The 21,513-nt window shown below is 39.7% G+C and overlaps 1 pseudogene; it reads right to left on the minus strand.

The window, feature by feature from the left end:
• Positions 1-1,727: 1,727 nt before the first annotated feature.
• Positions 1,728-21,386, minus strand: LOC126936528 (putative 60S ribosomal protein L37a-like protein; annotated as a pseudogene).
• Positions 21,387-21,513: the final 127 nt, after the last annotated feature.

The following is a 21,513-nucleotide window of genomic DNA, read 5'->3' on the forward strand; positions in this document are numbered from 1 at the left end:
GAGTTCTCATTAATTCTAATAATTTATTTGTATGTTCTTACAATATAAATATTGTTTTATAGGCACTTTTTTTTTTATTATACTTTAAGTTCTAGGGTACATGTGTACAACGTGCAGGTTTGTTACATATGTATACTTGTGCCATGTTGGTGTGCTGCACCCATCAACTCATCAGCACCCATCAACTCGTCATTTACATCAGGTATAATTCCCAATGCCATCTCTCCCCCCGCCCCCTTCCCCATAATAGGCCCCGGTATAGGCACATATTTTAAGTTTACATATTATATGTCTTACTCTATTTCCTAGGTATCTAGCACATTTTAAAAATTGAGGAAAAATATACATAACACGGCCAGGTGCAGTGGCTCATGCCTGTAATCCCAGCACTTTGGGAGGCCGAGGCTGGAGGATCACTCGAAGTCATGGGTTTGAGAGCAGCCTGGCCAGTGTGGCGAAAGTTTGTCTCTACTAAAGATACAAAATTTAGCTGGGCGTGGTGGCGGGCGCCTGTAATCCCAGCTACTCTGGAGACTGAGGCAGGAGAATCTCTTGAACCCAGGAGGCAGAGGTTGCAGTGAGCCGAGATCACACCCACTGCACGCCAGCCTAGGCGACAGAGTGAGACTCCGTCTCAAAAATATATGTGTGTGTGTGTGTGTGTGTGTGTGTGTGTATAAACATAACGTATAATTTACCATTTTAGCTTTTTGTTGTTGTTCATAGAGACAGGGTTTCACCATATTGCCCAGGTTGGACTCAGACTCCTGACCTCAAACAGTCCACCTGCCTCAGCCTCCCAAAGTGCTGGGATTACAGGCATGAGCCACCATGTGTGGCCCATTGTAGCTATTTTTAAGTGTATAATTTAGTGGCATTAAGTATTTTCACACTGTTGTGCCATGTTCACAATGTTGTGCAACCATCACCACTATCAATTTCCAGAACTTTCTCATCATCCCGAACTAAAACTCTGTACCTATAAAACAATAACAGCTCATTCCCTGACCCCCACTCCCTCAGCTCTTGGTAACCTGTATTCTACTTTCTGTCTCTATGAATTTACCTGTTCTAGGTACCTCATTTAAGTAGAATTGTGTAATATTTGTCCTTTTGTGTCTGGCTTATAGTATTTTCAAGGCTCATTTATGTTATACCATGTATCTTATTTTTGTTTTGAGACAGTCTCTGTCACCCAGGTTGGAGTGCAGTGGTGTGATCATAGCTCACTGCAACCTCAAACTTATGGGCTCCAGGGATCCTCCACTCTCAGCCTCCCAAGTATCTGGACTACAGGTGCGTTCCACCATGCTCAGCTAATTTTTCAAAACAAATTTGTGTAGGGAGTAGGGACAGGGTCTCATTTTGTTTCCCAGGCTGGTGTCAAACTCCTGGGTTCAAGCGATCCTCCCACCTCAGCCTCCTCTTCTTTAAGATTGAATAGGCTGGGCACAGTGCCTCACACCTGTAATCCCAACACTTTGGGAGGCCAAGGCAGGCAGATTGTGAGGTCAAGAGATTGAGACCATCCTGGCCAACATGATGAAACCCCATTTCTAAAAAAAATACAAAAATTAGCTAGGCGTGGTGGCGCCCACCTGTAATCCCAGGTACTCAGGAGGCTGAGGCAGGAGAATCACTTGAACCTGGGAGGAGGAGGTTGCATTGAGCCGAGATTGCACCACTGCACTCCAGCCTGGTGAGAGAGGAGACTCTGTCTCAAAAAAAAAAAAAAAAAAAGATTGAATAATATTCCATGCCTGTATATTCCACAGTTTGCTTCTCCATTATCTGTTGATGGATACTTGGGTTGTTTTCATCTTTTAGTTATTGTGAATTATGCTGTTATGAACATTGATATACAAGTTTCTGTTTGTGTCCCTGCTTTCAATTCTTTGAGGTATACATTCAGAAGTGGAATGCTGGATCATACCATAATTCTATATGTTTTCGTTTTGTTTTGTTGTTGTTGTTGTTGTTGTTGATTGTTTTTATTTGAGACAGAGTCTTGCTCTGTCACCCAGGCTGGAGTGCAGTGGCGTGATCTTGGCTCACTGCAACCTCTGTTTCATGGGTTCAAGCGATTCTCCTGCCTTAGTCACCCAGGTAGCTGGGACTACAGGCACACACCACCACACCGCACCAATTTTTGTACTTTTAGTAGAGACAAAGTTTCACCATATTGGCCAGCTGATCTCGAACTCGTGACTTCAAGTGATCTGCCCACCTCGGCCTCCCATGGTGCTGGGATTACAAGTGTGAGCCACCACGCCTGGCCGATAATTCTAGTTTAACAATTTGAAAATGCCAAACTTTTCCATAATGGCTGTACCATTTTATATTCCTACCAGTAATACACAAGGGTTTCAATTTCTCCATATTCTCATCAACGCTTATTTTGTTTTTGTTTGCATCTTATAATAGCCATGTTAGTGGATATAAAGTGGTATTCCATGGTGGTTTTGATTCATATTTTCCCTAATGGCTAATGATTAAACATCTCTTGTTCCTTTTTTTTTTTTTTTTTTGAGAAGGAATCTCGCTCTGTTGCCCTCTGTCGCCCAGGCTGGAGTGCAGTGGCACCATGTTGGCTCACTGCAACCTCTGCCTCCTGGGTTCAAGCAATTCTCCTACCTCAGCTTCCCAAGTAGCTGGGACTACAGATGCGTACCACTGTGCCCGGTTAATTTTTGTATTTTTAGTAGAGACGGGGTTTCACCATGTTAGCTAGGCTGGTCTTAAACTCCTGACCTCAGGTGATCCAACCGCCTAGGCCTCCCAAAGTGCTGGGATTGCAGGCTTGGCCTTGAACATCTTTCTGTGTGCTTTTTGGCTATTCATGTATCTTCTTTGGAGAAATGTTTATTCAAGTTCCTTGCCCACTTGTGAATTGGGTTGTTTGTTTATTTGTTGTTGAGTTGTAGGGGTTCTTTATACATACTTACATGTTCCAGATACTAATTTCTAATCAGATATAAGGTTTGCAAATATTTTCTTTGATTGTGTAGATTGTTGTTTCTCTCTCTCTCTCTCTCTCTCTCTCTTTTAACGTAAATTAACGCATTTATTATAGGCCAGTGATGTCTCAAAGAGTAGAGGAGCGTCTACTGGTCTTTCAATTCCTTCAGTTTTCTGATGGCAGACTTTACCATGACAGCCGAAGTGGTATTGTAAGTCCCCGCACTGCCAGCTACTGTCTTCATGCAGGAAACCACAGTGCCTGATTTTCACAGCTCATCTCTTCATCTTGGTTTTGCCATAGAAAGAGCAAGTGTACTTGGCGTGCAGGCCGATTTCAATTTCCTTCACCATTTTCCAGAGGGAAGCCCCACAGTGGGTCCTGTATTTACCAACTATTCCGACTTTCTTTTTTTTTTTTTTTTTCTTTTTTCCTGAGGTGGAGTCTCACTCTGTCGCCCAGGTTGGAGTGCAGTGGTGCAATCTTGACTCACTGCAAGCTCCGCCTCCCAGGCTCAAGCTATTCTCCTGCCTCAGACTCCCCAGGAGCTGGGACTACAGGTGTGTGCCACCATGCCTGGCTAATTTTTGTATTTTGATTAGAGATGGGGTTTCACCATGTTGGTCAGGCTCGAACTCCTGACCTCAAGTGATCCAGCCACCTCGGCCTCCCAAAGTGCTGGGATTCCAGGTGTGAGCCACCGCTCCCAGCCTCATTCCAACTTCCTTGGTGCGTTTGGCCATGTCACCGCAAACTACGTCTGAGCCCAGAGAGGAAGATGTTGTTTCACTCTCTAGATACTGTCCCTTGATGCACAAAAGTTTTTAATGTTGATAAGTCCAATTTATCTATTTTTTGTTGGTGGTGCCTATGCTTCTGATGTTATATCCAAGAAACCATTGCCAAATACAGTGTTACAAAGCTTTCCCCCTATTTTCTTCTAAGAGTTTTATAGTTTTAGTTCTTACAAAATAGGTCTTTGGCTGGGAGCAGACTCTTGCCTGTAATCCCAGCACTTTGGGAGGTCGAGGCAGGTGGATCACCTGAGGTCAGCATTTCAAGACCAGCCTGGCCAACATGCTGAAACCTGTCTCTACTAAAATTCAAAACTAGCCGGGTATGGTGGTGCATGCCTATAATCCCAGGTACTTGGGAGGCTGAGACAGGAGAATTGCTTGAACCCAGGAGGTAGAGGTTGCAGTGAGCCAAGATCACGCCATGCACTCCAGCCTGGGCAACAAGAGCAAAACTGTGTCTCAAAAAAAAATTAATTAAAAATAAATAAATAAAGTAGGTCTTCGATAGTTTTGGAATTATTTTTTATCTATAGTATAAGGTATGTATAAGGTATGGGTCCAACTTCATTCTTTTGCAAGTGAATATTCAGTTTTCCCAGCACCATTTGTTGGAGAGACTGTCCTTTCCCCATTGAATGATCTTGTCGCCCTTGTTGGAAATCACAAGCCCATATGCACTAAGGTTTATTTCTGGACTCTATATTCTATTACATTGATCTACATTCTGCCTTTTTGCCAATATTACACCATTTTGATTACTGTAGTTTTGTAATAAGTTTTGAAATCAGAAAGTCTAAGTCTTCCCACTTTGTTCTTTTTCAAGATTTTTTCAGCTTTCAGGGTCCCTTGAGATTCCATATGAATTTTAGGACAGATTTTTTTTTTCTGCAAAGTCATTGGAATTTTGATAGGGATTGCATTGACTCTGTAATCAGTATGGCTAATATTGATATCTTAACAATATTAAGTCTTCCAATTCATGAACACAGATGTCTTTCCATTTATTTATGTCTTCTTAATTTCTTTCAGCAATACATTACAGTTTTCAGTGTATAAGTCTTTTACCTTATTGGTTTATTCCTAAGTATTTTAGTCTTTTTGATGTTATTGTAAATAGTATTGTTGTCTTAATCTTTATTTCAGGTTATTAATTGTTAGTGTATAGAAATGAAACTGATTTTTGTTTGTTGGTTTTGTGTCCTGCCACTTTGCTGAATTTGTATATTAGCTCTACTGGTGTGTGTGTGTGTATAATCTTTAGGGTTTTCTGCATGTAAGATCATGTCATCTACAAACAGGTAATTTTACTTCTTCCTTTCCAATGTGGATACTTTTATTTCTTACTTAATTGCTCTGAACAGAACTTCTAATAATACACTGAGTAGAAGTGGCAAAAGTGGGTATCCTTGTCTTGATCCTGATCTTAAAGGAAAACCGTTTATTTTTTTTCCAAGAACCGGCAATAGACTGAAACTTTTAGTTTTGGGGGGAGTTTCAGTTTTTTTGTTTGTTTGTTTGTTTGATTGATTTTTATTTGTTGAGACAGGGTCAAGTGCTAGAGTGTAGTGGCACGATCTTGGCTCACCGCAACCACTGCTTCCCAGACTCAAGCAATACTCTCACCTCAGCCTACCGAGTAGCTGGGACTACAGGTGCATGCCACCAGGCTCAGCTAATTTTTGTAGTTTTTGTAGTGTCGAGGTTTCGCCATACTGCCAAGGCTGGTCTTGAACTCCTGGGCTCAAGTGATCCTCCAGCCTCGGCCTCCCAAAGTGCTGAGATTACAGGTGTGAGCCTCCACACCTGTCCGAAATTTTGAATTTTTATCATTGAGTTTGGTGTTTGCTGTGGGTTTTTCATATGTGGTCTTTATTATGTTGAGGTAGTTTCCTTCTACTCCTAGTTTGTTGAGTGTTTTTATCGCATAAGGGTTTTGAATTCTGTCAAATGCTTTTTCTGCATTAACTGAGATGATCCTGTGGGATTTTTTTCCCCTCTATTTTGTCAATGTGGTGTATTAATTGATTTTAATATGTTGACTCAAACTTGCATTTCAAGAATATATATAATCCTTTTAATATCCTGCTGAATTTGGTTTGCTAGTATTTTGTTGAAGATTTATGTGGTATATTGGTCTGTAGTTTTCTTTTCTTGTAATGTCTTTGTCTGGCTTCAGTATCAGGGTAATGCTGGTTTTCTGGAATGAGTTAGGAAGTATTCCTCCTCTTTGCTTTTTTTGAAAAAGCTTGAGGAGGACTGATGTTAATTCTTATATAAATATTTGGTAGAACTCATCAGTGAAGCCATCTGGTCCAGGGCTTTCATTGTTGGGGTATTTTGATTACTAATTCAAACCCCTTACTCTAAATTATAGATCTATTCAGATTTTCTATTTCTTAATGAGTCAGTTTTGGTAAACTATGTGTTTCTAGGAATTTATCTGTTTGACCTATGTTTCCAATTTGCTAGCAGATAATTGTACATAGTATTCTCATATAATCTTTTTTATTTCTGTTTGCATCTGCAATAATGTCCCCACATTTTTCTGATTTTAGTAATTTGATTTTCTCTCTTTTTTTCTTAGTCAATCTAGGTAAGGCTTGTCAATTTTGTTGATCTTTTCAAAGGAACAACTTTTGGTTTAATTGACTTCCTTTATTTTTCTGTTCTCTCTTTTATTTATCTCTGCTCTTTTATTATTTTCTTTCTTCTTCTAGCTTTGCTTTGGATTTGCTTTTCTTTTTCTAGTTCCTTATGATGTAAAATTAGTTTTTTAATTTGCAATTTTTCTTTATTTTCATTGTACAGTAGGTCTTCAAATAATGTTGTTTTATTTAACATTGTATCATTATTAGGTTGATGAGAAAAATGAATTACTTCCCTGCTGGGACAGTGTCTGTGTAGAGTTTGCATGTTCTCCCCAAGTCTGCGTGGGTTTTCTTTGGGTACTCTAGGTTCCTCCTACATCCCAAAGATGTGCACATTAGGTGAACTGGAATTTCTAAATGGTCCCAGTCTGAATGAGTGGGGGCGTACATGGCATCCCATCCAGGGTCAGTTCCCTCTTTGTGCCCTGAGCTTCCAGGATAGGTTCCAGCCACCTATGACCCTGAACTGGAATAAGCCAGTCAGAAAATGAATGAACGAACGAATGAATGAATGAATGAATGAATGAATACAAAGTTTATAAAATAAAAATTCATAAAGCCTACAATAATCATACAGATGCACAACATAAGCAATGCTATAATAGAAAGCATTCAGCGAGGCCTCCAGATTTGTGATTGTTTGCCTTTGAACTGCGTGGTGGTAGGAGATGCTCCTTACAGTTTTCACTTTGCAAACATTTATTCCTTCATTTAACTCACCACTGCTACAAATACTGTCACTCACTGACTTACCAAAAATTGGGTAAATAATTACCTTACTTATTTTTAATAATCTTTCTTTTCTTTCTTTTTTTTTTGTTTGAGATGGAGTTTCGCTTTTCTTGCCCAGCCTGGAGTGCGGTGATGCAATCTCAGCTCACTGCAACCTCCGCCTTCTGGTTTCAAGAGATTCTTCTGCCTCAGCCTCCCAAGTAGCTGGGATTACAGGTGCCTGCCACCATGCCTGGCTAATTTTTGTATTTTAAGTAGAAACGGGGTTTCACCATGTTGGCCAGACTGGTCTCAAACTCCTGACCTCATGATCCGCCCGCCTCGGCCTCCCAAAGTGCTGGGATTACAGGCGTGAGCACCATGCCCGGCCAGTAATCTTTCTTAAATGTATGTATACTTCACATTTATCTTGATGTTTAATATTAGAAGTATGGAGGAATCATATTACCTGACTTCAAATTATGCTAAAGAGCTATAGTAACCAAAACAACATGATACTGGCATAGAAACAGACACATAGACCAGTGGAACAGAGTAAGGAAGCCAGAAACAAATCCACACGCCTACAGTGAACTCATTTTCGACAAAGGTGCCAAGAACATAAACTGGGGGAAAGACAGTCTCTTTAATAAATAAATAATAATAAAGAAACAGTCTCATTTGTTAAAGAGACTGTTATCCTGCTGGGGAAACAGGATATCCATATGCATAAGAATGAAACTAGACTCCTATCTCTTGCCATATACAAGAATTAAACGAAAACAGATTAAAGACTTAAAGCTAAGACCTCAAACTATGAAACTACTATAAGAAAACATTGGGGAAACTCGTAGACATTGGCCTAGGTAAAAGTTTCTTGAGTTGTACCCTACAAACACAGGCAACCAAAGCAAAAATGGACAAATGGGATCACAAATTAAAAGTCTTCTGCACAAGCCAGGCACAGTGGCCCACGTCTGTAATCCCAGCATTTTGGGAGGCTGAGGCGGGCAGATCACCTGAGGTCAGGAGTTCGAGACCAGCCTGACCAACATTGAGTAACCCCGTCTCTACTAAAAAAAAAAAATACAAAATAAGCTGGGCGTGGTGGCCCATGCCTGTAATGCCAGCTACTCGGGAGGCTGAGGCAGGAGAATCTATTGAACCCGGGAAGTGGAGGTTGCAGTGACCAAGATTGTGCCATTGCATTCCAGCAACCTGGGCAACAAGAGTGAAACTCCGTCTCAAGGAAAAAAAAAAAAGCTTTGCACAGCAAAGGAAACAAAGTGAAGACACAATCCACAGAATAGGAGAAAATATTTACAAACTACTCATCTGACAAGAGATTAATAACCAGAATATAAAAGGAGCTCAAACAACTCTATAAGAAAAACCTAATAATCTAATTTAAAATGGGCAAAAACTGAATACACATTTCTCAAAAGACACCATGGAAAACAAGCATATGAAAAGGTGCTCAACATCATTGATCATCAGAGAAGTGCAGATCAAAACTGCAATGAAATGTTAAAATGGCTTTTGTCCAAAACACAGGCAGTCACAAATGCTGGAAGAATGTGGATAAAAGGGAACCCTTGTACACTGTTGGTGGGAATATAAATTAGTACAACTACTTTAGATAACAGTTTGGAGGTTCCTCAAAAAACTAAAAATAGAGCCACCATATGATCCAGCAATCCCATTGCTGGGTGTATATCCCAAAGAAAGGAAATCAGTATATGAAAGAGATATCTGCACTCACATGTTTGTGGTAGCTCTGTTCACAATAGCCAAGATTTGGAAGCAACCTAAATGTCTGTCAACAGATGAATGGATAAAGACAATATGGTACTTACACACAATGGAGTACTAGTCAGCCATAAGAGAGATTGAGATACTGTCATTTGTAACAACCTGGATGGAACTCTGGAAGTCATTATGTTAAGTGAAATAAACCAGGCACAGAAAGACAAACATCGCATGTTCCTACTTACTGTGGAATCTAAACTTGAAACAATTGAACTCATAGCAATAGAATAGAAGGATGGTTACCAGAGGCTGGGAAGGGTAGTGTGGGTTGGGGGAAGGTGGGGATGGTTAATGGACTCAAAAAAAAAAACATAGAAAGAATGAATAAAACTATATGATAGCACAATAGGGTGACTATAATCATTAATAATTTAACTGTACTTTGTGTATGTGTATGTGTGTATGTGTGTGTGTGACAGGGTCTCACTCTGTCACCCAAGCTGGAGTGCAGTGGCGCAATCTCGGCTCACTGCAGCCTCTGCCTGCTGGGTTCAAGTGATTCTTCTGCCTCAGTCTCCCGAGTAGCTGGGACTACAGCTGCACACCACCACGCCTGGCTAATTCTTATATTTTTAGTAGAGATGGGGTTTCGCCATGTTGGCCAGGCTGGTCACAAACTCCTGACCTCAAGTGATCCACCCGCCTCAGCCTGGGATTACAGGCATGAGCCACCACACTGGCCCAGCTGTACATTTTAAAATGACAAAAAGAGAATAATTGGATTGTTTGTAACACAAAAGATAAATGCTTGAGGAGATGGATACCCCATTATTCATTATATAATTATTATGCATTGCATGCCTGTATCAAAACAACTCACGTACCCCATAAATATATATACCTACCATGTACCCACAAAAATTAAAATTAAAAAAAAATTAGAAGTGTTTTTGGTTTCTATTTAGAAGTTTCATGATGTTTTCGTGACCAGAAGTATGTTTTTGTTTAGCGATGTTTTCATGACCAGAAACATAGTTTTGTTTACATCAGCCTATGGTAAAATTGTTATTAAAGTCACAGTTTCCAAGAACCTATCAACAGTGTTAAGGACTTACTGTATGTGTTTACAGATATAAATTTCTCTTTAGTATTGCTTTTACTGCACTCCATAAGTTTCGGTATGTTGTGTCCTCTTTTTCTTTTCTTATTTATTTATTTATTTATTTATTTTTGAGACAGAGTCTGGCTCTGTTGCCCAGGCCAGAGTGCACTGGTATGATCTCGGTTCACTGCAACCTCTGTCTCCAGGATTCAGGTGATTCTCCCGTCTCAGTCTCCTGAGTAGTTGGGATTACAGGCGCCCGCCACCACGCCCAGCTAATTTTTGTATTTTTAGTAGAGACAGGGTTTCACCATCTTGACCTCAAGTAATCCACCTGCCTTGACCTCCCAAAGTGCTGGGGTTACAGGCGTGAGTCACTGTGCCCAGTCTCTCTTTCTTTTATTTTCTTTTTTTGAGACAGGGTCTCTGTCTGTCTCTCTCTTTCTTTCTTTCTTTTCTTTCTTTCTTTTCTTTTTCTTTCTTTCTTTCTTTCTTTCCTTCTTTCTTTCCTTCTTTCTTTCCTTCTTTCTTTCCTTCTTTCCTTCCTTCCTTCCTTCCTTCCTTCCTTCCTTCCTTCCTTCCTTCCTTCCTTCCTTCCTTCCTTCCTTCCTTCCTTCCTTCCTTCCTTTCTTTCTTTCTTTCTTTCTTTCTTTCTTTCTTTTCTTCTTTCTTTTTGAGACAGGTGTAAACACGGCTCATTGCTCTCTTGGCCTCCTGGACACAAGGGGTCATTTCACCTTAACTCTCTGAATAGCTGGGACTTCAGATACGCACCACCATGCATGGCTATTTTTTTGTATTTTTTGTGGAGATGGGGTTTTACCATTTTGCCTAGGCTGGTCTAGGACTCCTGGGCTAATGTGATACACCTGTCTTGGCCTCCCAAAGTGTGAGCCACGGCACCTAGCTGTGTTCTGGTTTTCGTTTGTCTCAAGGTATTTTCTAATTTCCCTTGTGATTTCTTCTTCTTCTTTTTTTTTTTTTTTTTTTTGAGACAGAGTCTCGCTCTGTCACCCAGGCTGGAGTGCAGTGGCGGGATCTCGGCTCACTGCAAGCTCTGCCTCCCAGGTTCACACCATTCTCCTGTCTCAGCCTCCTGAGTAGCTGGGACTACAGGCACCGGCCACCATGGCCAGCTAATTTTTTGGTATTTTTACCATGTTAGCCAGGATGGTCTCGATCTCCTGACCTCATGATCCGCCCGCCTTGGCCTCCCAAAGTGCTGGGATTACAGGCATGAGCCACCGTGCCCAGCAGTGATTTCTTCTTTAATCCAGTAGTTGTTTAAGAGTGTATTATTTAATTTGTGAATTTTCCCTTTTTCCTTCTGTTAGTGATTTCTAATTTTATTTCATTGTGATCAGAAAAGATACTTTGTATGATTTCAGTTTTTTAAAATGTGTTAAAACTTGTTTTGTGGCCTAACTTTTGGTCTGTCCTATAGAAGCTTTCATGTGCACTGAGAAAAAGATATCTGCTATTATTGGATAGGATATTCTGCCACAACATTTTAATTTGCCTCTAACTCCCCATTATCAGACAAAGCTGCAGAGAACATCCTCATATATGTTCCTTTATGGACCTGTGTAAATTACCCCTATGTTGAACTGGTGAGTCCTGAGCTATGTCTATATTTAATTTGACTATTGCTCTCAAGAATGACTGTGCCACTCACACACCCATCAATAAGGCCTGAGGCTTCTTATGTTGCCGTATCTCTGCTAACACAACATTAACATGGTGCCTCATGTCTGTAATCCCAACACTTCGGGAGGCCAAGGTGGGTGGATCACATGAGGTCAGGAGCTAGAGACCAGTCTGGCTAACACGATGAAACCCCATCTGTACTAAAAATACAAAAATTAGCCGGGCGTGGTGGCACGCGCCTGAAGTCCCAGCTACTTGGAAGGCTGAGGCAGGAGAATCGCTTGAACCTGGGAAGCTGTGGTTGCAGTGAGCCAAGATTGCGCCATTGCCCTCCAGCCTGGGGAAACAGCGAGACTCCGTCTCAACAAAAGACAAAACAAAACAAAACATTAACCGGCTCTCTATTTTTTGCCATGCTGATAGGTACAAAGCAATGGTTCTCGACCTGGGACAATTTTATCCTCCAGGAGATAATTGGCAATTTCTAGAGACATTTTTTATTTTCACAAAGGGGATGTCTATTGGCAGCTAGTGGGTGCAGGCCAGGGATGCTGCCAAACATCCTACAAGGCACAGAAAAGCCCCCACAACAAAGGGGCCCAAAATGTTGGTAATGCCAATATTGAGAAACACTGTTGTAAAGAGATAGCTTATTGTTACTTTGATTTGCATTTCACTGACTACTAGTTATTTTCAGCATTCCTTTGTATGCATGTTGGCTTCTTGATTTCCACTTGCATAAATGTCCTATGCATATTCTTTGTCCTTTTTAAAGAAAATTGGAGTAGCTGTCCTTTTCTTGCTGATTCTTATGAATTCCTTGTATAGTATTGCTATTAATGCTATTATTCCTTGTGATTTTTAGAGATTTCATATACTTTCTCCCTCTCTGTATGCTCTTGTCGAGGATTAAGGTTGGCTGGAAACTCTTTTACTCTCCCTCCACCAAGAGATTGGGGGTCTGTGCCCTTCCCTTTGAATATAGAAAGGCTTTGCAACTGCTTTGGTCAAAAAATTATGGCAAAAGAAACGCTGTATAAATTTCCAGCCCTAGCCTTAAACTTGCAGCTCCCACTTTCTGTCTTTTGGAACACTCTTTCTTGGAGACCTGAACCACCATATAAGAAATCTGACTATCTGCTGAAGAGATCTTGTAGAGAGATCCTGACACTATGTGGACAGGGAGAGAGGCCCAGCTGAGCCCACCTTTCCAACCATCCATGCCAAGGCATTAGGAATGAGAGTTAAGTCACCTTAAAACCTATAGATGAGACCATCTACCAGCTGAATACCATCTGGTAAGGTTTAATAAAATGATTGTTGTTTAAGCCACTAAATTTTCAGGTAGTTTGATATGCAGAAGTAGATAACCAGCACAGTATTTCATAATCTGAGATTATATGCTGCAAGTTTGCTGAACTCTCTTGTTAGTTCTAATAGTTTGTTGATTCTGATTTTTTTGGGGGGTGAGGGAGGACAGGGTCTCCCTCCCATTTCCCAAGGCTGGAGTGCGGTGATGTGATCTTGGCTCACTGCAGCCTCGATCTCGAACTCCCAGGCTCAGGTGATTCTCCCACCTCAGCATCCCAAGTACCTGGAACTACAGGTGTGCACCACCACGCCTGACTAATTTTTTTTTTTTTTTTTTGTAGAGACGGAGTTTCACCATGTTGTCCAGGCTGGTCTCAAACTCCTGGGCTAAAGTGATCCTCCCACCTCAGCATTCCAAAGTCCTGGGGTTGCAGGCATGAGCCACCATGTCTGGCCTGTCCGTTGATTCTTTTGGGGTTGTTTTAGCAGATTATTATATCATTTATAAATAATAACAGTTTCATCTCTACCCTTCCAATTCTTACACCTCTTCTTTGTTTTTCTTCTGTTATGGCATTGTTCAGAACCTTTATTGCTATGTAAAATATTAGGAGTGATAATGGGCATCTTTGTCTTGCTCAGGATATTCAAAGGAATAGAATGAATTAAATTTTCATTGGTAAGTATGTTTGTGCTAAGTTTTTGTTATATAATATTTACCAACTTGAGGAAATTTCTTTTATTTCTGATTTTCTAACAGAAGTTTCCCTCCATGTAAATAGAGAAGCTGAACCACACATTAGTTGGGATAATCATAAGATTTTATTTTCTTTTAGTCTATTAATACAGTAAATTTATATTGAGAGATTTTCCAATATTGAATCATCTTTGCATTCCTGGCATATTTTACTTTGAGTGATAACTTACCTATAACTATGAGTTAGCAGCTGTTTCTACCCCACCAGTACTTTGAAGCCGTTACTCTATTGTCTTTTGATTTTTACTGAGAAGTCTGCTGTCAATCTAATCGTAACTCATTTGTAATTAATACATCTTTTTGTCCTCATATCTTTTCAGATTTTTCTCATCCTTATTATTCTGAATTTTCGTGATCATATATTTAAGTGTATATTTAGTATTATTTATCCTGCCCAATATCTGAAGACTCACATCTTCAATTCTGAAAAATCTCTTCAAGTAATGCTTTATCATTTTCTCTATTAATTCTTAGAAGCACCTATTTGGATACATATTGGTTTCTCATTTTCTCCTCAATATATCCTAACTGTTCTTATTTTTAAAAATCTTTTCCCCCAATTTGCTGTATTCTGAGTGAATTCCTCAGCTTTCTTTCAATTTGTAAATGTGTAACTTTGTTCCTTATAGCATTCATAACATCAACTAATTTCTAATACATTTAAATGGTTCTTTTTCATGTCCATCCACTTTTAAAATTCTGCTTGTTTTAATGTAGTATTTCTTGCCCTTTCTAAATACAATTATTACACCCCCCTCAACTTTTTTTTTTTTTTTTTTTGGGAGACGGAGTCTCACTCTGTTGCCCAGGCTGGAGTGCCCTGGCGCAATCTTAACTCGCTGCAGTGTCTGCCTTCTGGATTCAAGTGATTCTTTTGCTTCAGCCTCCTGAGTAGCTGGGACTACAGACGTGTGCCACCACGCTGGGCTAATATTTGTATTTTTAGTAGAGATGGTGTGTCACCATGTTGGCCGGGCTGGTCTTGAATTCCTGACCTCAGGTGATCCGCCCATGCTAGCCTCCCAAAGTGCTGAGATTACAAGTGTGAGCCACTGCACCCAGTCCCTCATTTTTATTTTTAAATTTTTATTTAATTTTTTTTATTTGGAAAAAGTGCTTCTTACAAAAAGGCAGCTGCAAAATATAGAAATGGAAAATACCTCTGCAACAATTACTTGTCCTTTTCTTAAAGTAAAAGAATGGGTGGGTTCCAAGGTCCTTCATTTTTCTTATTGCTGATTTTATTGTTGCCTATCTTTCTTACTATGGCGTTTCTTCATGTATTTGGAATTTTGGTTTTCAGTAGATTCTCAGTTTGCTTTTCCTTCTTTATTTCTCTGCTTCTATGCCTACCACTCCTTACTCTATAGTGGTTTTGCAGTTGCCTTCATCACGCTTCTTACATCTCCTTCCCAATTCTAAATGGGATATTATAATGATGAGTAGGGCTACTGTTCTGCTGTCATATTGGGTGCTATCACTGAGCTACAAGATATCATATATAGGCTGGACACGGTGGCTCACGCCTATAATCCCAGCACTTCGGGAGGCCGAGGTGGGTGAATCATTTGAGGTCAGGAGTTCAAGACCAGCCTGGCCAACATGATGAAACCCCATCTCTACTAAAAATTTTTTAAAATTAGCCAGGTGGCGGGTGCCCATAATCCCAGCTACTGGGAGGCAGAGGCAGAAAAATCGCTTGAACCCGGGAGGTAAGCGTTGCAGTGAGCCGAGGTCATGCCACTGCACTGCAGCCTGGGCTACTGAGCAAGACTCAATCTCAAAAAAAAAAAAGATATCATATATAAATTCTGAATCATGAGACTATGGCTTCATCTTTCCATCTCACTAAGCCCAGCTTCTATTCAACTAAAACCTAGAAGGCAGATGGACAGGATTTTTCTGCCTTTCTTTCACGAGTGGGAAAATCCCATCACAGCCACTGGCATTAAGTAATGAGCCAATTGCTGCTTCTGTCTTAGGCTGAGAACTTTTAGTCTCATTACCCTGTAGGAGTTGAACTCATCAGCTTCCACTGTCTTCTTCTATCTAGAGTCTAATAGGCCTATTCCCCTAAATTTTATTTATTTAAATATTTTGTAATTTAATTTGTCCATATTGTCATTTATCTTTTCTACTTTAAAAATTCTACCATTGCTATGTGTTTACAGTAGAGGGACTGCATCAAATATGAGCTTACTGCTCTATCTTGTCAAGAAGTCTGTCCCCCATTTCCTCTTTGACCCACCACTTTCCTACAAGTGTTTCTATGACAGTGAAAATTTTACCAGATCTAATGGATACTTCAGCTCACATGTTATTTAACTTTTATATTCTGCATTTGGTAATCCACTTGACAACCCACTTTTTCCTTCTTGAAATCTTATTCCCTTGGTTTCTGTGACATTGTGCTAAATATGTTTTTCCCTCATTTCTCTGATCATTACTAGGTCCCTTTTATGAGCTCATTTTTCTCTGCCAATACCTTAAGTTTGCCTTTCCAATGATTCTGTGGTTGGCCCTTTTGCTCCTTGTTTTGCTAACCCTAGGTGGTACTATCCACTCCTATACCTTTAACTCCTATCTATATGCTTCCAAATTTTAAATCTATACTTCTATCCCAGATATGTCTCCAGAACACTGGATATAAATATCCAACTATTTATTGAATATCTCCCTTTGAATTCCCAAAGACCTCACAACCTCGACGTATCTAAACTGCATTCATAATCTTTCATCTCAAAAAAATTTTCCCCTAGTATGTTCTGTATCTTGGTGAATTTCATAGCTCTTTTTAACCACTCTTATTTTTAAAGCTATATATTGTATAATAAGTTCACACAATTGTCAAAACCAGAAACCAGAGAATTATTTTGGTGTCCCCTTTCTCATCCTCCTTATCCAAATAGATACAAGCCCTATAAATTCTGTTTCCATATTATCTCTTGATACATCCTCCTTTTCCACGTCTTTATTGCCTTTGTCATATTCCAGTGTTCCATTATTTATCACCTAGTCTGCTGCAACACCTTTTTGGTTGATGTCTCCGTTCCCCATTTTGCTTCCTACTTATCAATTGCTATGTTTCTCCTAGAGCGAGTTTAATATGCAAAGTTGATCATGCCACTCTCTTGGCTAAATTCCTTTATTGGCTTCTATGATCTTCAAAATGCATTCCAAACTCCTTAGCAGAGCCACTTTTCAACCCTCTTTCCTCATTTCTCACACGCTTTGTGATACATCCAGTGCTCCAACTAAACCTAAATACCCAGGCACTTCATGCTGTTCTTCCTTCCTAGGTCTATTTTCCTTCTTTCTGTATCTTGCTAAGTACTATATACCATTATGAATTCAGTCAGACACCCACAAGGATGGCTAAAATAAAAAAGATAATAACAAGTGTTGGTGAGAATATGGAAAATTGGAGTATTTATACACTGCTACTGAGAATGTAAAATGGTGCAGCCACTGTGGAAAATAGTTGGCATTCCTCAAAAAGTTAAATATAGAATTATTATGTGACCCAGCAATTCTACTCCTAGGCATATACCTAAAATAACTAGAAACAGGTATTTAAAAATAAAAACCAGGACTGGGCGCAGTGGCCCACGCCTGTAATCCCAATACTTTGGAAGGGCGAGGCGGGCTGATCATCTGAGGTCAGGAGTTCGAGACCACCCTGACCAACATGGTGAAATGCAGTGTCTACTAAAAATAAAAAAGTTAGCTGGGCATGGTGTCGCATGCCTGTAATCCCAGCTACTCAGGAGGCTGAGGCAGGAGAATCGCTTGAACCCGGGAGGCAGAGGTTGCAGTGAGCTGAGATCGTGCCACTGCACTTGAGTCTGGGTGACAGAGCAAGACTCTATCTCAAAAAATAAATAAATACATAAATAAGTAGTAAATAAATAAAATAAAAACCTGTGCATACATGTTCATAGCAGCAATATTCATAATAGTCAATGGAAACTCAAATGTCTGTCACCTGATGAATGAATAAATAAAACGTGGTATGCTTCTGCAATGAAATATTATTTGGCAACAAAAAGAGTAAAGTACAGATACATGCAATGACCTGGATGCCTCTTGATTCTGCTAAGAAAAATAAGCTAGTCACAAAGGGCCACATATTGTATGATTCTATTTATAGGAAATGTCCAGAATAGGCAAATCAATAAAGAAGGAAAATAGATAAGTGGTTGCCTAGGGCAGAGGGGCAAGCATGGGAGGGTAATGGCTAAGGAGTGTAAGGTATCTTCGTGTGCTAATGAAATGTTCTAAAATTGATTGTGATGGATGTACAACTTTGTGATATTCTAAAGCCATCATATTGTAGTTTGGTTGAATTGTATATTATGTGAATGATGTCTCAAAGAAGCCGTTTAAAAAATTCGGTCAGCAGGCCAAGTGTGGTGGTTCATATCTGTAATCTCAGCACTTTGGGAGGCCAAGGCGGGGATATCACTTGAGCTCAGGAGTTCAAGACCAGTCTGGGCAACATGGCGAAACCCCGTCTGTACATAAAATATAAAAATTAGCTGGGTGTGGTGGTATGCACCTGTAGTCCCAGCTACTCAGAAGGCTGAGGTTGGAGAAGCACTTAAGCCTGGAAGACCAAGGCTGCAGTGAGTTGTGATCATGTCACTGCACTCCAGCCTGGGTGGCAAAGTCAGACTTTGTCTCAAAAAAAAATTTTAATTAACAAATTAAATTCAATCAGTCAGGAGGTCAGACGTGGTGGCTCACACCTATAAATCCAGCCCTTTGGGAGGCCAAGGCAGGAGGCTCCTTTGAGCCCAGGAGTTCAAAAACAGCCTGTGCAACATAGTGAGACCTTGTCTCTAAAAAAAAAAAAATCCCAGCATGGTGGCTCAGGTATGTAGTCCCAGCTACTGGGGAAGTTGAGGCAAGAAGGTGTCTTGAGCCCAGGAGGTTGAAGCTGCCATGAGCTATAATCATGTGATATTGTTTGGCTGTGTCCCCACTCAAATCTCATCTTGAATTATAGCTCCCATAATTCCCATATGTTGTGGGAGGGACCTGGTGGGAGATAATTAAATCATGGGGGCAGTTTCCCCCATACTGTTCTTGTGGTAGTGAATAAGTCTCACAAGATCTGATGGTTTTATAAGGGGAAACCCCTTTCACTTGGTTCTCATTTCTCTCTTGTCTGCCACCATGTAAGATGTGCCTTTTGCCCTCCACCATGATTGTGAGGCCTACCCAAACACATGGAACTGTGAGTCCATTGAATCTCTTTTTGCTTATAAATTACCCAGCTTCAGGTATGTCTTTATCGGCAGCATAAAAACAGACTAATACATCATGCCACTGCAAACAACAATAACAACAACACAAAAAACAACCAACCAGATAAAATTCATCCAGGGTAACTGTCTCCAGGATTCCTTCTGTGTCCAGAATAGGTATTTACCTTCAGGGTCCCCATAACAGACATTTTGAATGGACATATTAGGATCTTTAAAAAGTGTCTTGGAATTATCTTTTTATTTGCCTGCTCTTCCACTCAATTCTTAATTCCTTAAGGGCAGAAAGCATGTCTTATTTTTGTAGCTAGCACATAGAAGGCACTCAAATAATTACTGAATGAACAGTGATTATAAATCTTCAGAACAACAATCGAACCCAGTGTAATCTTCAAAATAAATATGTGAAGGAAAAAGTAGCATAGAATTTTTCAAAGCATAAAAATATGTATCATTCCAAAAGCATTAGGCAAAGATAACCATCTCATTTTCTAAGTATTACATCTTACTGAAATAACATATATGTATTATACACACGTTCCCCAGAATTATTCTTTAAAAAATGAGTGCTTTAAAAAGGTTAAAGCACTTAGCACAGTGTCTACCACGTAGTAAATGCTTAATATGGCTTGGCTCTGTGTCCCCACCTAAGTCTCATGCCAAATTGTAATCCTCAATGTTGGCAGAGGGGCCTGGTGGGAGGTGACTGGATGATGGGAGTGGACTTCATAGCTGTTCTCATGATAGTGAGTTATCATGAGACCTGGTTGTTTAAAAGTGTGTAGCACTTCCCCCTTCGCTCTCTCTTCCTCCTGCTCTAGCCATGTAAGATGTGCCTGCTTCCCCTTTGCCTTCCTACCATGATTGTAAGTTTCCTGAGGCCCCCCAGCCATGCTTTCTGTGGAACTGTGAAATGATTAAACCTCTTTTCTTTATAAATTACCCAGTCTCAGCTAGTTCTTTATAGCAATGTGAGAATGGACTAATATAGTGCTCAATAAATATTAGCTAATATTAAAAGACAAAACAAATGCTAATTAGAATTGTCTCAGTAAACTTCTATAAATTCAGATATAGGGAATGAAGTAGAATCATGGATGAGTTAGCTATAAAGCAAAAAACAAAAAACAAAAAACTCTCAAACATACTGTACTAGAATAGTCCTATACTAATATCGTAGCTGTGAATAGCCACAGCAAAGGGTATGATCTAGAAAAGAATAACAATAAAGAACCAGTCTAACTTAGGCACTTATGGTAACAACAAACAAAAAAATGTGACCCTGCACATTTTTGAAACAAATATCATTATATAATAGTCAAAGTTGTGATTTATTTAAAACCAAGTCCATCTTTGCTTGGGAAATATACTGATAATTCACTAAAATGATTAAAATTGACACATGGCTTCCAGGCATTCAGTTATGTTACACTATCTAATTCAGCCTTGATAATGTCAGATGTTTTTGCCTAGGAGTAACAGAAAACCCACGTCAAAACAGATTATTAACAAAAACAAGACATAATCAAACAGCCTGAAGTAGGGAAACTCTAGAGTTGGCTAATTCAGCAGTTCATTGACCCATTAAGGACCTGAGATTATTGTCTTTGTGCTCAGCATATCATGGATGCCCGTTCCACGTTTTCAAAACAGCTACAGTAATCCAGGCATCACATTCTCATGCTCCGACATCCAGAGCAAGGAAAAAAAAATCTCTCTCTCTTTCTCTCTGAATCTTTTTGAAACCTTTTCTTTGTTTAGAAACTTTTTCTAGAAGCATCTCCAACAGACTTCCCTCCTGCCTCATTTGCCATAATTGAGTCACAGGCCTTTCAAAAATAATATTGAAAATCAAGAAGAGGATTTCCCTGCTTGATTTGGACTAGTCAAGATAGACCTCCTTTGGCTGGAGCTTGAGTTCAGTTCTCTGAAGCATATGGCTAGGAAGAATATGGTGTATACCTAAACCAATCTGGGGTAATGTTGGCAAGGCTGAAGGTGGTAAATAGCTGTTGGTTAGGCAGCCAACAGTGTCTGCTGCACAGCCACAAAAATTAGCTGTAAACTTCTGGCTAGATCACAGTATTTCAGACTATTAGGAAGTTGTTTTTTAAGAGAAAGCATTTTTGAACCTGTATAGATTTGCAATTTTTGTTGTCCTAGCTCCATACCCCTGCATCATTAAATTTTTTTATTTTTAAGTTTCCAATTTATTTATTTATATTTTTTGTTTTACTTGGTATAGTCAATTTTTCATTTTAGTCATTCTAATAGAGGCGCAATGGTATCTCATTATGATCTTTTTTTTTCCTTTGTTTTGTTACATAGGTAAATGTGTGTCATGGGGGTTTGTTATAAAGATTATTTCATAACCCAGGTATTAAGCCTAGTATCCATTAGGTATTTTTCCTGATTCTCACCCTTCTCTCACCTTCCATCCTCCGATAGGCCCCAGTGTGTGTTGTTCCCCTCTATGTCATAAAAAAAATTTAGGCAATTGTTTCATGTAGAATATTTCAAAACCCTGGTCAGTCCCCAAACTGACTGATTTCTGATTTTGCAAGA

This window comes from Macaca thibetana, chromosome 14 (assembly GCF_024542745.1).
Source record: "Macaca thibetana thibetana isolate TM-01 chromosome 14, ASM2454274v1, whole genome shotgun sequence".
Classification (NCBI taxonomy): domain Eukaryota; kingdom Metazoa; phylum Chordata; class Mammalia; order Primates; family Cercopithecidae; genus Macaca; species Macaca thibetana.